A 21829-nucleotide genomic window follows, 5' to 3' on the forward strand; every position below is an offset into this window, starting at 1 on the left:
TGGAGCCGTCTACGGACACACAAAGAGGACAGTGATAGGCAGAACACTCCCTCAGCACAAAGAATTGTGAATATGAGGTCAAGACGGCCATCGTGTAGGCTGAGATGGGGTTTCTGCTCCTCCACGTGCTTTGCAAGGATGCAGCACAGTGCAGGAGGGTCTCCCTGGGGAGACACAGGTGAGGCAAATGGGATGCTTCAAGAGGCTCTCCATGTGGCAGTGTCTTGCCCCCTTTTGGGTAGGGCAGGTTCTTACTTGGCTGCAGTGACTTACAAAACCTAAAGGATGGTTAGCTCTGCCTTCATCTCAAGGAGAGACAAGGCAGAGCTGGGCTCCTAGATGCACTGAGGTGATGGATGAGTGTCTCTGTGTGGCTGGTGCAATCCTTTGGCAAAGCCATATGGGCAGATGGCAGTGGTTGGGCAGACATGGGATACCAGGAAAATACCTGGCTGACGTCTCAGCTGTGAGGGACAAAAGGGGTGAAGTCAAAGCGCTGGGAGGACAGGAAGCTTTAAAAGTGTGAGTTCCTTCAAGGAAGTTTCCTTATCCTGGAGCTCCTTTTCCTGCAGTAAAGTAGGGTGCTCACCATGATTTCACATTTTGGTCTTCAAATGCATGTCAGTAGATGGATGGGGGAATTGCCACTGAACAAGGATCTCCAGCACAGCCAGAGATGGTCAGAAAAGTGACAGTACCTTTCTGGAGTTTTTTCCTTCTCATTGGTGTGCAGGTTTAGCAGGACATAACAATGAATAATATGAAGATCCTGTTCCATTTGGCAAGTAGTCAGCTGTGTATCATGACAAGTGGTTTGTTTAATGTCACATATCCATGGTGATACTGGTATGCCTTTTTGCTCTCCGCTGCTTTAAATTTGTGATCCTTTTTAAAGCCATCGTATCACTACTCTGCAAATGCCCTTTCCTATTTTCAGCTTTCAGGTGCTGGAAGCTGCCAGCTTGCCAAAGTGAGTTATGGACAATTGGTGCAAGACTGCCAGAAGCAATAGTAGGAAAGTCGCAGTCTCCATGATGCTTCACTCATACAAAACATATTTTCAGGTATTTACAGTCCACATACAAAGAATTAGGTGGAATGGTGCTTTCTCCATCAGGGCCTACAGTGGGATCCAGATAGGGCTCAGCAGAGCGGTGCCAGACAAGGCAAGTCTGTCATTGTTTATGGCCATAGCAAAGTGGGAACACAGTCAGTTGGTTGCTTTCCAGGAATTGGCTGGAAGACTTATGACTGGCAGCTAAGGGAATGCAGGACAAAGCATGAGCCCATCACCACTGAGCTCTCAGGAAACTCTGAATCTCATTTGTTTGCTACTCCTGATCTAAGCCATGGTTATTTAAAAGAATCTTCTTTCGATTCCTTTAAAGTCTTTTGCATATGAGTTGGTTCCTCAGTCAAACAGCAAGAAAGCAGGGCACTGCATATCAGGAGAGAGCCGGCGGTGGCCGGGGTGGGAATGAAACCAGCAGGATTCAGAGTTGCTTCTCAAATGAAGAATTGGAGTAGAGCTGAAAGCAGAATGTGACTGAAGGGCCCATCTAGGACAAATCACTGAGGAATATCAAACACCACAATGGAAAAGAAAGACAAAAGTGGATCCTCAGTTGAATGTTAACATTTTGGATTGGAAGGCTGGCTTGCAGATGCGGCCCTGCGTACTCCTTCCAGAGTCGAATGTCTGCTCATTGTGGTGAAAGGAAGGAAAGGAAAATCACAAAGGAGAATCCAGATGGTGTGTTTTTAGATATCTACTGGAAATGTTTAGGCTTGCTGAGTACTGTAATATATCCCTGGAACAAGATACCCAGGACAACAAATTTCAGGGGGGACATGGATCTTCAAGCCCTTTTTTTGCAACTTTGAAACTGTAATCCCTAACTCTCTGTAACTTGTCTGCCCCAGATGATGGTGGAGGTGAGTTTCTGTGTGTTCCCTCCCGCACTGACAAAGAAGCAGTCAGGAAAATCCAGGTCAGGACAGCTGCTAGGGTTATCTGATAGGAAATTTTATATTAGAATGATATCCTGGAAGAAATGCCCTTTCTGTAGAAATCACACCCTGCAATTGAGAAGACAAGCCATGATTTTCTGGCTGCTCTCACATCTGACCTCTTCAAAGCTTTACCTGAGCTACCTACCCTTCTCAGAGGCACCTGGCAGTTGGGATAGAGGAGGGAACTGTGGTGCAGGATGTCCCTAGCTCTTTGCTGGTTGGCTGTCCCTAGTTTCACTGCCCACCCCCAGGAAAAATGACGAGTTTGTTCCAGATGGGCACCCAGGAAGCAGAGAAATCTGTTTTGGTGTCTCAACATGCCTTTTTATTACCCCCTGGAATTCCCTTTGTGAGAAGGGCAGGTTTTTTTTGGTGGTTTTTTTTTTTTTTTTTTTTTTTTTTTCTGTTGGAGTTTTGATTAACAGGGAACTCTGTTTTCTGGGTTACTGAGAGAACCGTTATTCTTATGGGATTGAGGGGAAGGATTGGACACAAGATTAACCATGAGTCTAGTCATGAGAACCTCTGTGTATCCAGGTGGGAAGGAATTATCATGCCAAGTTTGATTGTTGGAACAGCCCCAAAGTCCAGACTATGGCAGAACACATAGGATTAACTCAGTTTACTGAGTTCAATATAGACATGAGTTTCCTAAATCCATCACTGCTCCCCTCTGTTGGTCCAGACACTGGGCAGGCATTCCCCAGAGCTGAGCATCTAGACTCCTGTTTCAACAATCTGCTATCCCAGGGAAGGCCACTGTTCAGAGAGGTACTGCACCTGACATACAGGTGGGCAGCCCAAGTATGGATGAGATGACCCACTGGGGATTTCTTTCAGTGGTGGCCTGTATTACCAGGAGTTGCTGGAGTGATGTCTAAGCAAATTTGTATTGTATTCCTAAGAGTTCCTAGTAGGAGAAAGTCAGTGGAAATGCAGAAAGAGACATGGAATGTGCTATCTCAATTAGTCTGTATGGGATTTTTTTTTTCTTTGACAGGTTTGATAGGATAAACCATCTCTGTGCTGATTGCAAGTGGTTACTGTGCTGAAAATTGGGGTTACAGGTGTGCTTTATTAGCAGCAAATCATTCTGAAAGGAGTTACCCAGGGCAAGGAACTTCCTTGAAGCATTAGGGGGTATGTTAGAGGTTTTCATGTGTATGCATCTCTTGTTGATATGCCAGGAACCAAAGATGTACACATCAAATTGGTGGTCAACATTAAGGAACACAGGCTATGCAAAGTGTGCTGCTCTCTTCCCACACACTTTTTTTTTTGTTTTGTTTTGTTAGATGGATCAAGATACTAATGTGCCAGTATATTTTACTTTGATAACAATGAATGTGGCTTTGCAACCTTTATCTCCATGATCTTATTCCTGTGCGAATGTCTTGGCAAGCTTCATTTTTTACCCTTATATGCCCTTTTTTGTACAGTCTTTCAAACTTGTGTGACCACAACTGAGAGTGTTCCTTAAGTGTAATTTCACGGCAAGGTATCTTTTTTGAAAAAGTAACTCTGCAAAAATAGGAAAATTTATTAAGAACATTATTTCCTGAAGAGGCACGAGAGGATGTAAATATAATAAAAAAACCACACACATAAGCAAATAATGAATTAAGCATCATTCCATTTGTACGTTTTCACACAGAACCCCAACACAGACCTATTCACTACTCTTTATGTTTTGGTATCAGTGGGAAGCAGAAATAACAAAAGGAAACATTCAGGTGCTTTTGACAAAGCAGTGGCAGCTTCTGTAGTAAACTGAATAACACAAGCTTCAAATAGAGCACAGAGGTGGAAAGCGGTCACCAGGGCTAGGCTGTATGAACAAATATTTTTTTACATTTGGAGACCAAGCCATGTACTAATACTACTCATTTGGGTCAAGAAAGACTTCAATTTTTTTTTTTTTTTTTAGAATGAGATGCTTTATTTAATTAAAAATTATTAGAAAGCACTGTGCATACTTCTAAGTATGTATTAGACCTGGATGAGTACACCTAAAGCGTTTGTTGCATACATTCTGTAATTAATTGGACTGGTAGTTGACAAGTAATTTATTTGAAGTCCACTGAATAATTGAAATTTATTCTTAGAATGAACTGGAATGCTAAAAAAAAAAGATTTATTATTACAAATATAGGGCTCAATACAGATGCATTTATACACATGATTAACAGTCATGTTTTTTGGACAGATCATTTCACACAGTACCCTACTCTCTTGTATCTGCATACAAACATTCTATTTTAAGTGGGTGAGGCTATGCAGGAAGTAAGATTCTTCTCAGTATGAATAAGGTTGACAAAATCTTAACTTCTCAGACCACCAACAGTTCAAATTGACAGCAATACAGCAACTGTCTGTACTTGGGACTGGATTTTCAGGTGATCACATCTTTATAGCACAATAGTCCACTTGAGACACTGATCTGTGTGAGTGTCGGGCCTGGAATTTAATAATACCTAATTAAAAATATAATTATATTATTCCATTGATTAAGTCCAGATTGTGTCTTTGCAATTTCAATATTTCTGACTTGAAGAAATTGTTAGTAAAGTTAACATAATGGTTATTATGGAAGAGAAATGTTCTGTTGCAATGCTGAACACCAATATAGACATGGATAAGCACGTACTTTGGATGTGCTTATTGAACCTAATGGTATAATATGCAGCAAAGTCTCTCTAAATCACATGAGAAATACTGACTTTTGTGGGACTACAAGAGTTCTGTGTACAGCAAACAAGTGTGCAAATATGGTTATGTAGTGTGTAGGAAAGTAGTTGTTTCATATAACCACTATGGTCATTTAGGCTTCTCCAGCAACTTTGCCACTTTAAATTTTTATTTAAAGAAATAGGGAAGTAGTTTAGTCCTCCTCTTGATGATAAAGGGTTACAAGCAGCTGTGGTGTTGGTGTCACGTGTCATACATTGTCAGCAGACATTTGCAGCTTCAGTTACATTTTCTCCTTTGATTTAATTATGTTCTTCTCCTAAATGAAATAATTATAATGTGTGTACTGTGTGGTAATGGCAGCACTGTCTATTCCAGGCCTTTAGAAATATGCTGCGGGTTCAGGAGAATTTGTAAGCAATAAACCTTCTCATCTAGATTGTCATTTTAGGCAACTTACTTTGCATACACCTTCTCCAGGGGTTTATTTTTTACAAGGATGAAGAATCTGAGAATGATTCCAGTCTGACCTGTCATATCAGTGGATTTTTCACTGCCTTTCTTTAGTTGAGAACCTTTCTACTGCCAAGCTGTATTTTGAGGCTTTATATTCCAAATTTGGTCTCAACTCAATCCAGCACTGCACATTGTCTGTTCTCTGTAACACCAATAGGTTATCTTTGTTTTCTGTGGCAAGGGTTAATCTTGCTCAGACAGGCCATTCTCAGTGTAGAAGATGCCTATCTGTGCTTCTCCCTTCCTGAATGCTTGCTGCAGAGGAGCCTGGCTGCTATCCCTCTCAAGATTAGTTACACACTTTCTATGTGGATTACTTCCTGCTTTCCTTCAGCCTTTCATTTTGGTTGGCACCAGCAAATGTTGTTTCCATTTGTGTAAGTAGCTGTTTCGTGGGCCCTAGGATTTGGAAACGACAGACTCAATTCTAGTACGTTTTGAGTTTTGCTCTGAAATATGTACAGTAAGTCTGTCAAACCCGTGAAAAATAATGAAATGTAAACAAAGAAATGTAAATATTCAAAATAGTTTCTATTTCCTAAAACTACTCAAAACTCAAGTTTGGTAGCCCCTTATTTGGAAACACACACCCTGTTTTCTTATCAGACATATCTTTATGAGTGTTGCGAACTACACCATCAATTTTTTTCCAATTGATTATTTTTGGTTTCAGTTGTTTTTAGGAAAGCACAGCAGATGTATGTAATTTTTCACACTTTGCCGTTCTTATGTGTCAGCCTGATGATCTCATACTCAAGCACTAATAATACTACTACTCGCCTTTTACATAAATTACCACTTCACAGCTTCAGAGCATAATACCAACATTACCTAATTACTCCAGAATTGAGCATGCACTCTTTTCCTTTTAGAGTAGAAGCTTAAATTGATTTAAATGGTCAAATGTAATCAGAAAGGAAAACAAGTCCTTTAATAGCTGTGCAGTGGTCTCATCAAAAGGCCAGGAGCCAGGGTATTTGTTCTCTCCTCTCTCCCAGCTCCAGCAGTGTAATTAAAATCAGACTTAAGCACCCAAATTCCTTTCTGCTTCTGAAAGGCCTACATAGACCTCACTTTATCTCTCTGTAAAGTGGAAAAAATTGATACCTTTCTCCTAGAAAATGCCTAGCAGAGATCTTTTTGGGCTAATGCCTAAGAATCACCACTGTGGCCACAGAAGTTTGACATCAAAGCATTTTACAGCTATCCTAGTTTTCTGCATTTATTTCAGATCATGAGTGGGCTCCAGCCACCTTAATGTCAGTAGAAACAGTCATTACCATCACTGACTTCAGGATAGGCAGATCCACTCTGGCATTTTTAATCTCATCCAAAAGGTAACCCTTCCAATAACCTTGTGTTCAGTCCCACCCAAGCAACAGGACAATTTTCTCCCCTCTCTTTTCTGCCTTCCCTGTGTCCTAAATATTCCACTCCCAGTGCCTCTTACCAATTACCTCTGCAAGACTCTTTGGAGGCTCTTGCTTCCTTTCTGCTCCAGAATGAATTTTCCCTGCAAACTTTCAATCCTCATAGCTCTTGTCCAGGAAGATCACTGCAATTTTCCTTCCAAATAGCCCATTTCCTGCAGCTATGTGCAACACCCCCCAACCAAATCTCTCACAGGGTGAATGGCAGCAGTCCAACAACATTCTATCAATCACAGTGAAGTTACATTCTTTGACAATTTCTTTGCATAACCACATCCACTGCCTCTTTCTTCCCTGCAGACTCTTCACACCCCAGTAACCAATTTCCATTCATTTAGGAAATGTTGAAACCAACAACTTCCCTCACTTTAATGCCCATACACAATAAACATGGTATAGAAGGTGTTCAGTGATAGCATGAATATGTGTTAGGGCTCTTGCATCCATCTGAAGTTGTTTTCAAGATCATAAGAAAAATATTTCCTCCAAGAGTGAAGGCTGACCTACCCTTGTACTTCACTGAGGTTGTCTGCAGTTCCAATCTCCCTCCCCCACCACCATTCCCATTCCAGGGTAGGAAGAGGATTATTACTACTAATGGACACATACATATTGCTTTTACTCCTCCAAGAATTTGAGAAATATCCACCACTCTGTATTTTAATTTACAGATTTTCTATAAGTCTTCACATTTAAGGGCAAAATTCCTGACAGTTTGCAATGTTTTGAACATTTCATTCATTGTCTTTCATGTATGAATTCTCCAGGCTAGTTGACTGCTCAATATTATTAGTATTAGCATTAGTAGTAGTATTTGTATTATCTTGAATATTATATGGTCTTGAATATTATATTAGGTCTGGCAGAATAAAACAAAATGTTCTGTGACTAATACTTAAGTTCAGTCTATAGCTCTGATTAATGCTATTTTAAACTGTCATATTGCTTCTCATGTATTACGGCTAGCAATCCCTTGCTCAATTTTTTTCTTTTTTTTTTTTTCACAGCACAAGGGAACTTGATTTCAGAGAGAACAAATAGCTAAAAGGACATCTGAAATTCAGTTGCATGTATTTTGCCTGAAGACAGGTATTCATAGCACAGGAAAAGCTGCTGGTACTCTAAGTTCTGTATCTGCCTAACTAGCAATGCCAACATTAATGTCTTCTAGAGAACTCGTGATGCATCTGGCATTTGACAATACCTGAGGAAGGATTCCCTCATGACTACAACAGAGAGGGCAAAACTTTAATATGAAGCAACTCACCAGTTATATCATCACTGGTGGAGGCATAAATCTGAGGGATTTCTGTCTTAACCCTGCTGACTCTGGAACACTGGAAATTGAAGGCTCTTGTCATTTTTATTTTCTGTACAACTGATGAAATGGTACCTCCGTGGCTTGTATAATCAGTTCTACTGATTACAACAGTTAATGGACTGACTCTGTTTACATGAGCAGAGAGGCTGTGTTTCTTTTCTTTTTTTATGTATGTTTAAGTCTCCTGGCTTTGGTGGTAAACAAAGCTATTTACCACAGTAACAGTTTATGACCAGTTTTCTACAGATTAGTTACAGGCTGCATTGAAAGACTATGTCCTTTTACATGTTTCCTTATTATGAGCTAGGTACATAAGCATGCCATGTGCCACATCCATTCCATCCTTCATTGAACAAACATTCATGTACTCTTTCTTTAAAAGTCATCAATCTGCTTAGTTAGGGTGCTGAGATTCTAGGATGCACTGCAGTCAGTAACTCAGGACATAAACAGCACTTGGCATGGTTGACCTCTACAAGTTCATTTGGTTTATTCTCTAGGCGGGTTTTTCTTCTGCATCCCTCTGAGGTTGGATAACTGAAATTTTCTAGGAATATTTTTTATATAATCATGTTACAATATCTTCTGTCATCCATTTTTTTATTACAGCTTATTTTCTGAGTTTGACCACTGCAGCACACTGAGCAGACATCTTCATTAAGCTGTCCACGCTGATGCCTCAATCTTTTTGTTGAAAGGTTACAATTAATTCAGAACCCATCTGTGTATATGAGTAGTTTAAATCATGCCTTCCAAGGTTCATTACTGTGCACTCATCTACTGCATTCCCTCTGCTGATGCATTACTCAGTTACTTAGTGTTGTCAAGGCTTACCAAGGCGCCTCACCAGCCTTGTCTTGCCCACTGCTCTTAGGGATCCAGCTTTTCTAGTAGGACCTCAATAAGTACATTAAACAATGCCACTGTTTGTATTGATCCTAGAGGCACCCCACTACTTAAATGCTGTGAAGAGAACCAAGCAATTATTCCTGCTCTGCCCCTGTGTGCTATCCCCTAACTGGATTTGCATCCATGACTGGCAGGGTGTTACCCACTCTTCTCTTCCTGACAACTGGCTTTCCTTAGTAGCCTTTTGTGAACACTCTTTATTCAAAGCCTTTGCACTGTTAAGTAACATCCCCTGGTTCCCCATTACCACTTCACAAAATTGCTCAAAATCCAAAGAACTGACATCAAAGCCTTCTTTCTTTTCACAAACTTTTGTTTGTTGACCCAGAAGATTTTGTTGCTATGAGTGTTGTTTTTTCAGTGTTCTGTACAGGTGACTTTCAGGTCTGTATTACTGCAGTGCTGCTGTGATGGGAAGCTACTTTATAAACTAAATCTATTTCAGCAGGTTGTTGTGTTTTGTACAAGTAGCAATCTCTGTAGAAGCAGTTCTCTCAGCCACTCGGGAGCTAAAGAAAAAAAGACAGAGAAATGAAGTTTCCTCAGTAATGATGCATCCACATACACACACCCCAGTTTGGGGCTTGCTGAGGGTTCACTTTTAACTCTACGATCCCATGCTTGTGTGACTAAATTTGGTACTGACTGATCAGCAGCTGCCACCTTGTCCCTCAGGAAAATTCCTCAAGTTTCTGTTTTGCCTGGAGGAGAGGCTTCTCTCAGACACCAGGTCTAGCAGGTGTGTGAGCCTGGGCTTCCTTCCCCCTCTAGGGCTCCTCTCTGCCTGCCACCCCACAGCTGCCTCACCCCAGCCTTGTTCATCCTTGGTGCCTCATCTCAGACCTCACACAACAGCCTTCACTACTCCTCAGTCCTCAAGTGGATCGCCCTCCTCTCCCTGGCCACCACCTCGGCTAGCAGCACCCACCCAAGTGCCCCTTCTGCCATGCCTGTTGGGGCAGGTGGCTGAGCACATTTTGGGATTTGGAGCAGGTTTGTCTTGGTGTCCCCATGAGCTGGGAGCTGTGAACCTGGAGGAGAGCTGTGGTCCTCCATGGTGAATCTCTTGTCTGGGCCCAGGGAACGAGCCAAAACTGTGTGCAGGGATCACCTAGCTTTAGGTGAATCACCTTTATAAAACTCTTCTTCATAGGTGTGAGGGATGGAAAATTACTTAGAGAAAAGAAAGGATTTGAGATCACCTGGTGCCAGAAAATAACAGCACCAAGTACTAGAGACTTGTGACAGTGTGTGGGAAGTGGTGCAGCACCCAAGAGCAGAAATTGAGGCCTTTCACAGGAAGGGACACACTTTCTTCCTTAAGGGGATTTGATGTGGGTGTTTGTTTCTTTTTTTTCTTTTAGTTTTTTTTTTTTTTTTTAAATTCGCTGGCTGTGAAGCACTGGTAATGGGTGGGGCACAGCTCCTGTTTAACCTTTGGCCCTGTGGATGGGTTGAAACAGTCACTGTCTAGGGAGCTCCATCTGCAGCTGTGCACTGAGCATCCCTGATACTGGTGGGGTTAGACCAGCCTTGTCAGTCCTCAGAGACTCCAGAAGAAAACACTGGTGCAGACAAGGCCACTGTGTCCCAAACAGCAGACAATGCAATTTTTGAAGATTGCCTTGCTTACTACTTGTTGGCTTTTCCTAGTGAAAAATAACAGGCATAAATGTGTCAAGATGAGCTGTGATTCTGGTCAGCATATGACCATCAGGCCAGCATGGGGCAGGAGGCAAAGATGTGAGTTTGGTAGTGTGGGACAAAGGTTGGACCACCTATTTTGCCAACTTATACAACACAGAGTAACTGCATGGCAGAACTGTGAAAGGTATCAGCAGGATACCTTTTTTACTGTTCCATGTGGCAGAAGGAGAAGCAGCAACTCTTACCCTGAGCAGCTTGCACCTCAATTCAGTTACCTCAATGGAATATACTTTAGGGTACTGTACTTCCCTTATGGCTGGTGCTAGTAATACCACCTTGGTTTCCTGAAGTTTTCATTTCATGGTACTCTAGTTTGGCAAATAAAAAACTTAAAGTATTTTTACATTCACTTTCACATTAACCTCAGAGTAGACCTTTCAAATCTGACATGCTGAAAATAAGTGACACTCATTTTGGATTAATTTTAAGGCACTCTTAAAAAGTATTACCTTCCCCCCCTTCTGATAAAAGAATTTTGCAGTTAGTTTCAATGATCCATTTAAAATCTCATTCTGCTTTTGAGGTCTTTTCGTAATCTAATTTAAATTTCTACTGCTTGGAAGACCTGCTAAGAATTCTTAATTGGTATATGGAACAGTAAATATAAAAACAAATGGCAAAGAATAGTGGAAGAGAACAAAACAGTTGGAATGCAATAGAAACAAGGAGTGACTTTGTTGGCACTATTCTATCAATGTAGAGTTTTAACAGCATGCTGAATGTCAGTTCTCTTCCATAACTTTCTACCCTCTTCTTCTACAGGATTTTTCCTTTCTGAATTATTTTTGGAATCATGGCTCTGCAAAATTCCATTTCCTCTCTTCACCCCTCTATTCCTCTACCAACTTCCTTGAAACCAAGAAATTAATTTCTTTCTCTAATAATTGCAGTGTGGAATGGAGATTATATCATAGAAATTAGAGATGCAAATGGGCAAGTTAGGTCATTCAGCAGTGCATCTGCACTGTGTATGCATGATGACTCCCTATACTGTAACATGTTCTCTAGTGTTTTGTCCAATCCAATTTTGTAAATTGGGTTGACTTCTATTTAAATTGTGAGGCTGTTCTATAATACAGAGAGATTACCAAGAGGAATGTCCTACATATGACCCAATTTAGAGATTTTATTTTCTTTTTAATCAAGCTTTTGCCATATAACTTTTTAAAACTTCTTGCTAAAACCATATGGGAAAATACACAGAAATCATCTAAGATCACTGGAACGGTGATGCAGCTTGCAATCCCTTTGAAGGAAAACTGAGGATTAATCTTGTCAATAAGTGTATTATGGGGACTGCTTCCACAGCATTTCTTCCCACACAAGCACCCATTGCCCCAAATAGGAGCTGCTCAAGTGCAAGAGCTGCAAAATCAATCCTCCTTTGTGTAACATCCCTTGAATAACAAACTAGAAGTGCAGTGTATTATTAGTTTATCTACAGTCTGAAAGTCTCTCAGTTGTTTTTGCATTTGAAGTGTAGTGCAAAATTATTATATAACTGTCTGAGCAAAGATCCATTAATCTAAACCCAGAAATCTAAAGATTATTTGCCCTAGTTTATTTGGTGGAGAAGGAGACAGGAGGCACAAAGTTATTTAGGCACCTCACTGTGCTTGAGTGATTTCAGTGTGAGCTGGCCATCTACACAGCTGCTTAGTGCCTTAGACCTTTGTAGCTTTTGGCCTGAATATTTGGCTTCCCATTCCCTGTTCTAAACACATCTTAGGAGTTCTAATTCAGTAATTTATCATACGAGGCATTAGAAATAATAGATGAGACTTTGATATTTCTATCGTGTGGGACTTTAAAAAAAATAATTAATTGTCCATTGTTATGTATCTTAATGTTATGTTTTTGTTTTGTAAAGTAAACAGTAAGTGGGTAGTCTTGGCACTTGGCTGCTTTGGAAATCAAGATTCTTTTTTCAGGTGCCTGAGGCTGTGCGTGGCATTCCAGGTTGGAGCAGCAATGCAGTTTTATAGTTATTTCCCCAATTGTCTCCACTTACAGAGCTCTGGTTTAGTTTGCAAAGTGTTTTTGGTATGAGCTAACTAAATTTTGCTTCTTTTCAGAGAAATTAAACCAGAAGCTTCGCTCTGCTTGCACACCAAAACCACTTTGACAGCTGGTGATGGTCCAAGCCTGTAATGCAGCCCCTGAACGACTTGGAAATGCCTGGGGCAACACATGCTCACTTCAGGGGATTGGACTAAACTTAGTCTGAATTTTCCCCAAACTGCTCGAATTAGAAATGAAGGGGCCTCAATACCAATACTTTCGATTGACTTATCTGTGCTTATAATATCAAATTAGTGGCTAACTATAGACTTAACCTGAGATTTTAGGAATATAGTGTTAGGCCCGTCAGCCTGGCAGTTTGGACCCATGAGTGCATTAGTGACTCCCTACATGCCTTTTCCAATTCCACTGGAAAAATAAATCACCTTTCTCTCTGGCTTAATCACTTGGAAACTACATCATCTTGAATTAAAATTGCTTTTTCCTATTTACAAAACCAGGAATGGTTTCTAAGAGCTCTGCCCCTCCCACATCACTTTCTTTGCCTCTTTTCCAGCTGGGTCCAGCATGATTCCAGGGCTGAGATAACAAAGCACCATCCGCAGGGTGATGTGGGTGGAGGCACATCGAGAGGGTGTAACTGCCCACCGCACATTTAGATATCTTTTCACTGGATCAGGTGAAAAAGATAGTACTTAATGCCTTTAAGAAAAGGCAGCCTTTGTGACAAGTACGAATTATACTTCGTGTTCCTGTAATTTGACCAGTCAACACCTGGTCTAAAACAAGTGATATGCTGTTAAAAGAGAATTCCAAAGCCACATCTAACAACAGACATATCATTTTCCAGATGAAATAAACAGGCAGTTAAACCCCCATCTGCACTTACCCCTCCCTAGAAACCAGAAAAGCTAAACACTCAAAACTTAGCAAGTAAGATTTAAAAAAAATGAAGAAAATGTAGGTAATACTACACTGGTTTATATTTGCAGGTTTGTTATTATGATTATTAAAGGCTGTAAAATGAAATGTTCAGGATTTGTATAACTATAAAACCAGAAATATTTTAAGATAAAACCTGGAAAATAAAGTTTCAGCAGATATGATCTCTATCAAAATATGTTTTATCTTGGTTAGAAAATATAAGTACTTCTTTAGTTTTGTTTCTATAAATAAGAAAACTGAAGTGCTTAGGTGACCTTAATTTAATAACTTCTGCTGGGAATTATTCTTTAAATTCAGTTCAATGACAAAACTGAGTGTAGGTGCTCAGCAGAAACAAAACCAGTAAATAATTGTTCAAGAAAGTACTTTTGAATTGTGGCACTTGGAGTAATAATGGTTTGGCTCTCTATAATACTATATAATTGACCCAACTTGGAGGGGAAACCAAACCAAACTAAAACTTGCTGAGAAAAAAGGATGTCTCTGTGCATCAGAAATATGTGGATAGAAAATAATTCAAGCAAAAATGAGAGCTTAAAACCACAGGAAAGAAAGAAGGAGTCTGCAAGATCAGTGGCTACCAAGGAATAAAGGACTTTGGGGGTTGGTATTGAGGGAAGTGCAGCCTCATCTGCTTGAGGCAGTCAGCTGAAGCCCCTTTCTCTGCTGCTTGGCCAAAATCAGCAAAGCTTGAACAACTTTGGGACTATCTCCTATGGATCCTCCAGCTCTGTGAGGGCAGAGATATCTGTCAGAACAGTGAATATTTAGTTGAGAGCATCCACCTACATCACTGGCTTTTAAAAAAGTACCTGGGACTTTGCTTTACATTCTGTTAGGTGCATATTCTGAGGGTGTCTTGTGGCTGGAGCCATTGACTGAGGAATGTCTTACACTGTGCTGCTTAAGAAGTGTCTGTCCCAAGAGGTGCTGGGCATGGGCCATTCCTCCTGATCTTGTTAGCACTCCTACTGTGATTGAGGGCTTGTTTACACTTAGAGCTATTTCTGAGCAGTGCTGCATGTGGATGCAGTGGCCACACAGGACATGAATCAAGAACAATTCATCAGGAGCAACTCCATGTGTAGACAAGCCCAAATTTAAGGTGAGGGTGATCACAAGATGGTGTTCTCCACCAAAGTGACCTCAGAGCAGACATCACTTCCATGTGAGTTATCATGATCTTGGCAGGGAAAGAACAGGCATTTGGGAATGATTTAATTTTTTATGACCAGGTACACACTCATACACCACTGTTAACAATCCCCAGTCCCATGAATACTGGAATATGGATCATGAAGGCAAGCACCTCTTGCTATTGCTGCCTGGTATGAGCAGCATGAGGTTTTCCATGTGTGAGGAGGCACTGGGCCAAAAGGTGTTAGTGCATTTATTCCTTTATCTTAGGGAAGGTTAAGTGCAGGGAACCTAAGCCTTTCTCACTAAATGGTTTGTGTCACACAGGCCAAGCTTGGGTTAAATTTTCTTGTTTACAACCAAATTATTGCTAGTGGAAGGCTGCTGACAAGTTCTTCTTGTGTGGGCAGCTTTTAAAGGCAGAGATGCTTCAGTGTGCCACAAAGATAACCTCTTGTGGCAATCACTGCAGTTTCCTGAGCTGGGGCTGGTAGGAAGTAAGATTATTCTGGAGGTGGGTTGGTGTGCTCAGGGAATATTTACCCATACTTAAGGTGGCTCCCAAACTGGCTTTACACTGTTTGTTACTGTACCATTTTGTGAAGAACTAATTGCCCATGCTTAGCTTGCTCAATGTCTGACCAGTACTTTGTCCTTTTCTTCCCCCCTGCTTTTTGATGCTCAGAGCAAGAAGGCACTTCTCTGGTTCAGTGAATGGTTTGGTTGGACCCCAGTTCCACAATACTGGGATGATGCACTCTTTCTCCTCAGAATATTTAGTGGAGTTCACTCTGTATATAATTTCCCATGAAGCAATATAAAATCCCTTGAATATCAGTGTGTCACATGTTAGGATAGAGAAATTTTATCTTATTTTATTTATTTATTTATTTATTTATTTATTTATTTAATTTTTAAAAAAATTTAATTTGGAGAATGCAAAATACCAGGGAAGTATTCAGACTATGTTTGTATTTGGTCTGATTTGGAGCCATATATGAACATACATTTCCAACATCTGAGGCCACAGCACATTTTTGAGCAAGTACCTCCTACTGAAGTTATTCTTCCTCAGTGGAAATTAGAGCCTGTGAAACTAACCTGATAGTTAAGGTGGTCATATGGGGGACTCAGATTCATGTGTGTGTTCCAAGAAATGTAAAAAGTGAAGCAGCTGTAGGGGGACAGATTGAGACTAATTTTTTTTTTCAAAACACTGAATGGTTTTGACATTTGACCAATTCCTGGAGAAAGAGAATAGGTTCAAGTTCCTTCAATGAATCAGGCAGAGAGGAAACTTCAGAATGTATTTCCCAATACACCTAATCCTGACAGATGTGTGCCCTGACCCTGCTGCACCCTCCTAACCTTCCCCACCAAATGCTGAATGTGACATTTCCAGCAGGGTGGGCATGAGGTAGGACTGTGAGCAGCTTCACAGCCTACCGTGTGCCTACCTGTTATCTCCTGCTCTGCCCTCAAATATAAGCAAGACCTGTGGGTTGCAATACTGCTAAAATGTTAAACTGAGGCACCTAAACTTGGAGTTAGGCACTCAATTAATTTGTAGATTTAGTTCATAAAATCTGAAGGGTTGTATAGCTTAATATTTGGCTTCTATAATAAGAACTTTGTTTTGGCATCAAAAATGTATATTTCATGCTTGTATATATTTGGCATTTTTAATTACTCATTTTTCTAATACTCTTGTGGGGAAGGTCTTTTCCAAACTAAATGATTCTCTGATTCTGTGTTATAATTTATATTGTAATGTCATGTAAGTTGAATGCAATTCTAGGAGTAGCATATTTGGTGCGAATAGTTCTTTTTCTTGTTACATTTTTACTATGCTTAAATAAATAAACTATATCATAAAGGGATATGGCCTTTAAAAACGTCAGATATTAAAAGTTACTGCAATTTTGTTCACTTAAATTCATGGAAGTGACATTCGGATGACAGATACCCAAGGTTTTGCTGACCTTGTGAACATTACTGAGTAATCAGTCATTAAGTAATCATGAAGTGTTCATGAACACTTCAGTGTTCAGCACTTAACATACTTTCTCTTGAAAGCAGGAATCTTCTTGCTCCATCTTCTATTCTGGCACCCAAATTTGTCCTAATTTTAAGGGAACACTGTTCTTCATTTTCCTTGTTTGCTTTTTCCTGTCACATCTCTTCTTAATGGGAGTAATAGCTTTCTGTTCAACTTTTGACTTTGTGTGTGTCTCTTAAAGACTATAATAAAACTTGAGGTTTATGTCTTGAGTGTAGAAGGGCTGAGTTCTGCCTTCAGGTAGAAAAGCACAATTCCCCTTGAAATAAATGGAACTCAAAGATATTTTTTGCAAAATTCTGCGAGGAAGGTGAGCAAAGCATTATGATACCAATCTTTGCGGATAATCTGAGACAAAGAGGATTAATGAATTGTTGGGATCCATTTAAAAAATCATTACTTAAAGCTACTGCTGGCACTCAGGAGTTTCTGGGCTCCCAGTCCTATGTGCAAGCCACGTGGCCATAATTCTGAAAGCAAGGCACCCCAGGGTGGTGGGTAAATTACTCCTCCAAGAGGTTCCATGGCAGGTTTTTCAGATTCTCCAGCTTAGTGTGCAGACAACCAAACTGGCACATGGACCCACACACTGCTTTGCAGTTTCTGGAAGCAAATCAACAGTGAAGGAAAGGTTCTGGATGCCATGGCTGAAGGATGAGCTGTAATGTCTGGTGTACAGAGTGGTACTGTTGATGCTCAACACACAGGAGGCAGGGCAGGGGGAACAGAGGGGACATGGAAGAGGGAACATCATGATGAGAGAGGATAGGAGGACAGGTTGGGAGTGGACAGAAAAGACAATGTGAGGAGTATGAGAGAAAAAGCTGAATGTGAAGGAAAGGGATTATAGAGCTAAATTAGAGAAAAGTGTATTAATTGATGTAATTTCTTATCATTTGAAGAATGACTACTATATCTATCCATATATTTACATCATGACAGTGCTACTGTGGAAGGTATTCCAGGAATTATTGATTGCTTCTGCAACACAAAGAAATAATTGTTAATTTAATTTTCTGAGTTTAACAAAGTTAGTGTTGTAGTTTGTGATGGATTGGAATCAGATTTGCCAAAGCACAATGAATTAAACTGGTTCCTGAAAAAATAACAATTTTCACTTGCTCCCCCTGATATTAATATCAGATTTCAAAATTACTTATAATAAAGTAGGATTGTGCTTTTACACGAAAGCCCTGATTTCTTAAGCATTGAATTTTCTATTAGATGCAATGGGCATCCATTTAATGGCTAAGAATGGAAAATATATGCCCATATTTTGTCACTAAAACTCTAGTGTAAAATCTACCTACAGCCACCTGCCTTTTTATTCTGAACTACTATAAGGGACCCTCCTAAAAATTTATTGGTTAAAATAACATGTTCTGTTAAAATTCACTTTACTGATACACTGTGTATTATTAAAAATATTATGAAAAGTTTTAATTCACTGGTAAGATGCAGGAGATCATTGAGGAAGGGAGAAATGAGAGTTTGAATGTGGAAAACAAGCCTATATGAGCTTACTTAGGATGGGCACATAATCAAATGTCAGAGATAAAGATATATATTTCTTTGTTGTTTCTTTCAGTTTCTGTAGCCTTAAGTGTTATTTTCACTGTTGTGGATACCACATTTGATAAGCGTAACAAAAATGTGGTTTTCAAGCTGACCCTTTTAAGGCAGAATAGCCCGAAGGAAATGCACCCATTCTGCTTCAAAGATCTGTCTGTAGGAAGGAGGAATAATATGCATGCATAAGTAATTAATAATGATCTAAAGCTTTGATATTTTGTAAGGCCCAGAAAATTACATTTTTGCAGGATGTAATATATTGTTGGGTTGAAAACACATGGCTTAATTCCATATCCTGTGACAAAATTTCTGTTGAGATAAATAGGAACCAAGCTTGAATAAGGACAGAAGTATCAAAAGTACTGGTTTGAGTGCTGTGTGTGTCCTTTTATTGCACCAGTGAATACAGTTGTGGTATCACTGCAATCCTTAATAGGATAATATGGATGAGAAAGATCTTCAATACACAGTATAATGAGGTGCTCAAATAGCCTGACTTTTCACTTAATTTAAAGAATTCATTCCCCTGAAAAGCTCAATTTCTACATACCTAATAGTACAACATGAAATTCAGAGGCCCAATCTCATTGACTAGATTTTGTTTGAATATGTTTTAAAACAGCTGCTTTGACTTCATTAGATGTCTTTAATGTATCCATTTGTAAAGTCCTTTTCTTGTATAATAGATTAACTTGCAGAGAGGAACCAGCTGATACAGCGATGCCTTCTGACAGTCCTATTTTTAGAATCAGAGGGAGGTATAGTCAAATAAAACATGCTGCAATTAATAAGCCAGCTATCAAGCATGGATCATTTTGAGGAAACTCCCTCTGTATTTTAACATCCTTCTGGGCCTTCCTGCCCATCTTATAACCACAGAGAATACCACAGGCTATTTTTACCTGGTGAGAAAGTACCTGTGCACTTATCCATCTGTAACAGGTATATACATATATTTAGTTTTTATCTTTTTTTTTTTTGTTCAGTGACAAAAGATGAGAACCTGATGATCGACTTCCACCATTCAGTTATTTCTCCTCTCACATGTTGTTTTAGCAGGACATGCGGGCACTGAACTAACAGGTAACCACCCTATTATATCCCACGGCTATGGCAACGCCACTCGGGTACATTGCACAGATGGAGGTTTGAAAACCTGGGGAATATGTTGTTATGATGTGTTCTGGGGGTTTAACTACTCAGCACCCAAACTGGTAGGTTGAATAGAAACATGGAAAGATTCAGGAGATTTAATAGTAACCCTCAAAAGTTGTAGTAAAAGAAAAATAACAATTCTGAGATCAAAGGAAATGGACTGAGCATGGTTTGGCTCTTGGTGAACTATTACCACAGGGAAAAGATCTCCCTGATGGCAGTCTGATAGCAGGTTAGTTCAGTTCTGTGCCTGAGATATAAGTGGCAGAGTTTAGGTGTTGCCTTAATTGACACATTACCCAGTTAGAAATTTGAGCAGCAAGGTGATGGTGTTTGCAGTTGAAAACATCTCTGTATCTTTTATACAGATAAACTTTCTTTTATGTATAAATTGGGCACTGGTTGATTTGATATTGCCAGATTATGGTTATTGCCCCAGAAAAGCTTTTCACTGAACATCTCTGCCATATAAAGCTATTAGGAAAGTAAACATTCAAACCTAGGCTTCCCTGACTGGAAGCTTGGATTGGCAAGATGAGGTTAGTTGACCTAATTTAGGAATCCATTCCCTGTGGTGCACTGACAAGTTGTCTGGTGAGAAAGGCTGGGGAAAGGCTGAATCTATAAATGCAGCTTTCCTGCAGGTCATCTACACTCAGTGTCTCTGTCCTTCCAGTGTAGTGTACAATTCCCTTACCTTTTCCACAGATGCTTGGGCAAATTGCCTGTGCTTTCTCACTGAGCACTGGACAAGAATGTGCAAAGCAGCTAATGGTGAAGGGGATCAGCTCCCAAAAGTCCTTCTGATGCATTTATTGATGGCAGTACCTCTGTCAATGCAGATGCTTCAATGCTGTGTCACATTCACTAAGTAAATGAGGCATTTCTGTAATTTACAGTTACCACATATTTTTAGCCACATTCATTTCAAAGTTATTAATAAGCAACAGGGAGCTAAACAGGCATTCCCAAGGAGCAAAACTTGTTACTTCTGTCTTCTTCAATCCACTGCCAGCACATTAACTTTTTGTTTACTGCTATTGGAACTGTTTGTTATCTAATGCTGTATACTTACACCCTATAAACAAGTTATCTATTCTAATGCTCTGTCTAGACAAAGACTTAGAGGTGTGATGTTAGCATGTGCAACCAACTTTAACCCATGCTAACCTGTTAGAACCTAGGCTCCCCATGATTCTTTAAGACAGTCTGTTCAGCATGTTTCAAAGGTAATGTGTCCTGTCTAAAGCTTAAGAAAAATATAGTTTGACAAAAGCTCTAAGAAGACAGCAATGTGCATCACTAGTCTCTTTGTGTAGCTGCTAGGTTCCATCCACCTCCCCCCCCTTCAAGTTGGCATAGTATTTTTTTGTAAAACAATGTGTCTTTGTTTTATTTATAAACCTGCCTATCACTTTTGCCTTTGTGGAAGACTCCACACTTTTATCTAGGCTCTCTTCACGATGAATTTTTAACTGATGCATTTGCAGTCGCATGTAATCTTTACTGTGGACTTCTAGTTCTGCACTGAGCCAGGCAGTCAACCCCCAGAGTAAACTGTACCACGGTGCCACCTTTTTCACTAAGGTAGCACATCTGCTTTAGGTAGTGTGGCGAGAGTTATCCTATATAATACAAATTGGCCTGAATTATATGATTGGAGTCAAGTGTCTTATGAAATTTATGTTGAATTCAATTTTTCCCAGGGCAGCCGTCACAGTAAAGGAGATTTTCTGAATGTAGAAATTACTTGTCTATAATTTGTCTGATCTCACATTTATTAGAACAGTTGATTGATGTGCAGAGTACTTCATTCTGAATCAAATAAAACATGTGCATAACTTTTCTCTCTAGGACTATCTTGAATTTTCATATTTAAAATCTGACAGCTGAAACATGAGGGACTTTTATCAGTGCGTAACCACTGCACAACCACGGTAATGCAGAAAAAAAAAAGAGAGAAGAAAAGATTTTAATGTCTGTTGATAACAGCCAAAGATTCATCTCCCTGTACTGCCTTGAATTTGTTTGGTTTTTTTTTTTTACAGGTAAGGCAAAAATAGGAATAATTCTTTGATAAATGCCTTATGTGATAGCATGTGTTTCTTATTTGCACTAACTTGTTTACTTGATCATTGAGTTTACTTTACTTGAGTTTAAGTTTACTTGTGAACTTAAAGGTTTAATACCTGAATATTTTCAGATATTAAACCTTTAAGGCCAATAATACTCCAAGCTCTTATTGATTTAGATGCATTTTTGCCTTTTTTTTGACCATGATGATGGCAGATGCTATACTACTATCTTTTTCTCTTATTCTCCAGTATAATGAAAGTATATTTTAGGACATATTCA

The 21829-nt window shown here is 39.7% G+C and overlaps 1 long non-coding RNA gene across 1 annotated transcript; it reads left to right on the forward strand.

Moving 5' to 3' along the window:
- Positions 1-1070: 1070 nt before the first annotated feature.
- Positions 1071-21521, forward strand: LOC132325040 (uncharacterized). Its single transcript, XR_009485821.1, has 3 exons — positions 1071-1935; positions 19306-19402; positions 21329-21521. It is a non-coding gene; the product is annotated as an uncharacterized LOC132325040 (long non-coding RNA).
- The last annotated feature ends 308 nt before the right edge of the window (positions 21522-21829 follow it).

Source organism: Haemorhous mexicanus, chromosome 3, assembly GCF_027477595.1.
Source record: "Haemorhous mexicanus isolate bHaeMex1 chromosome 3, bHaeMex1.pri, whole genome shotgun sequence".
NCBI classification, from domain to species: Eukaryota; Metazoa; Chordata; class Aves; order Passeriformes; family Fringillidae; genus Haemorhous; species Haemorhous mexicanus.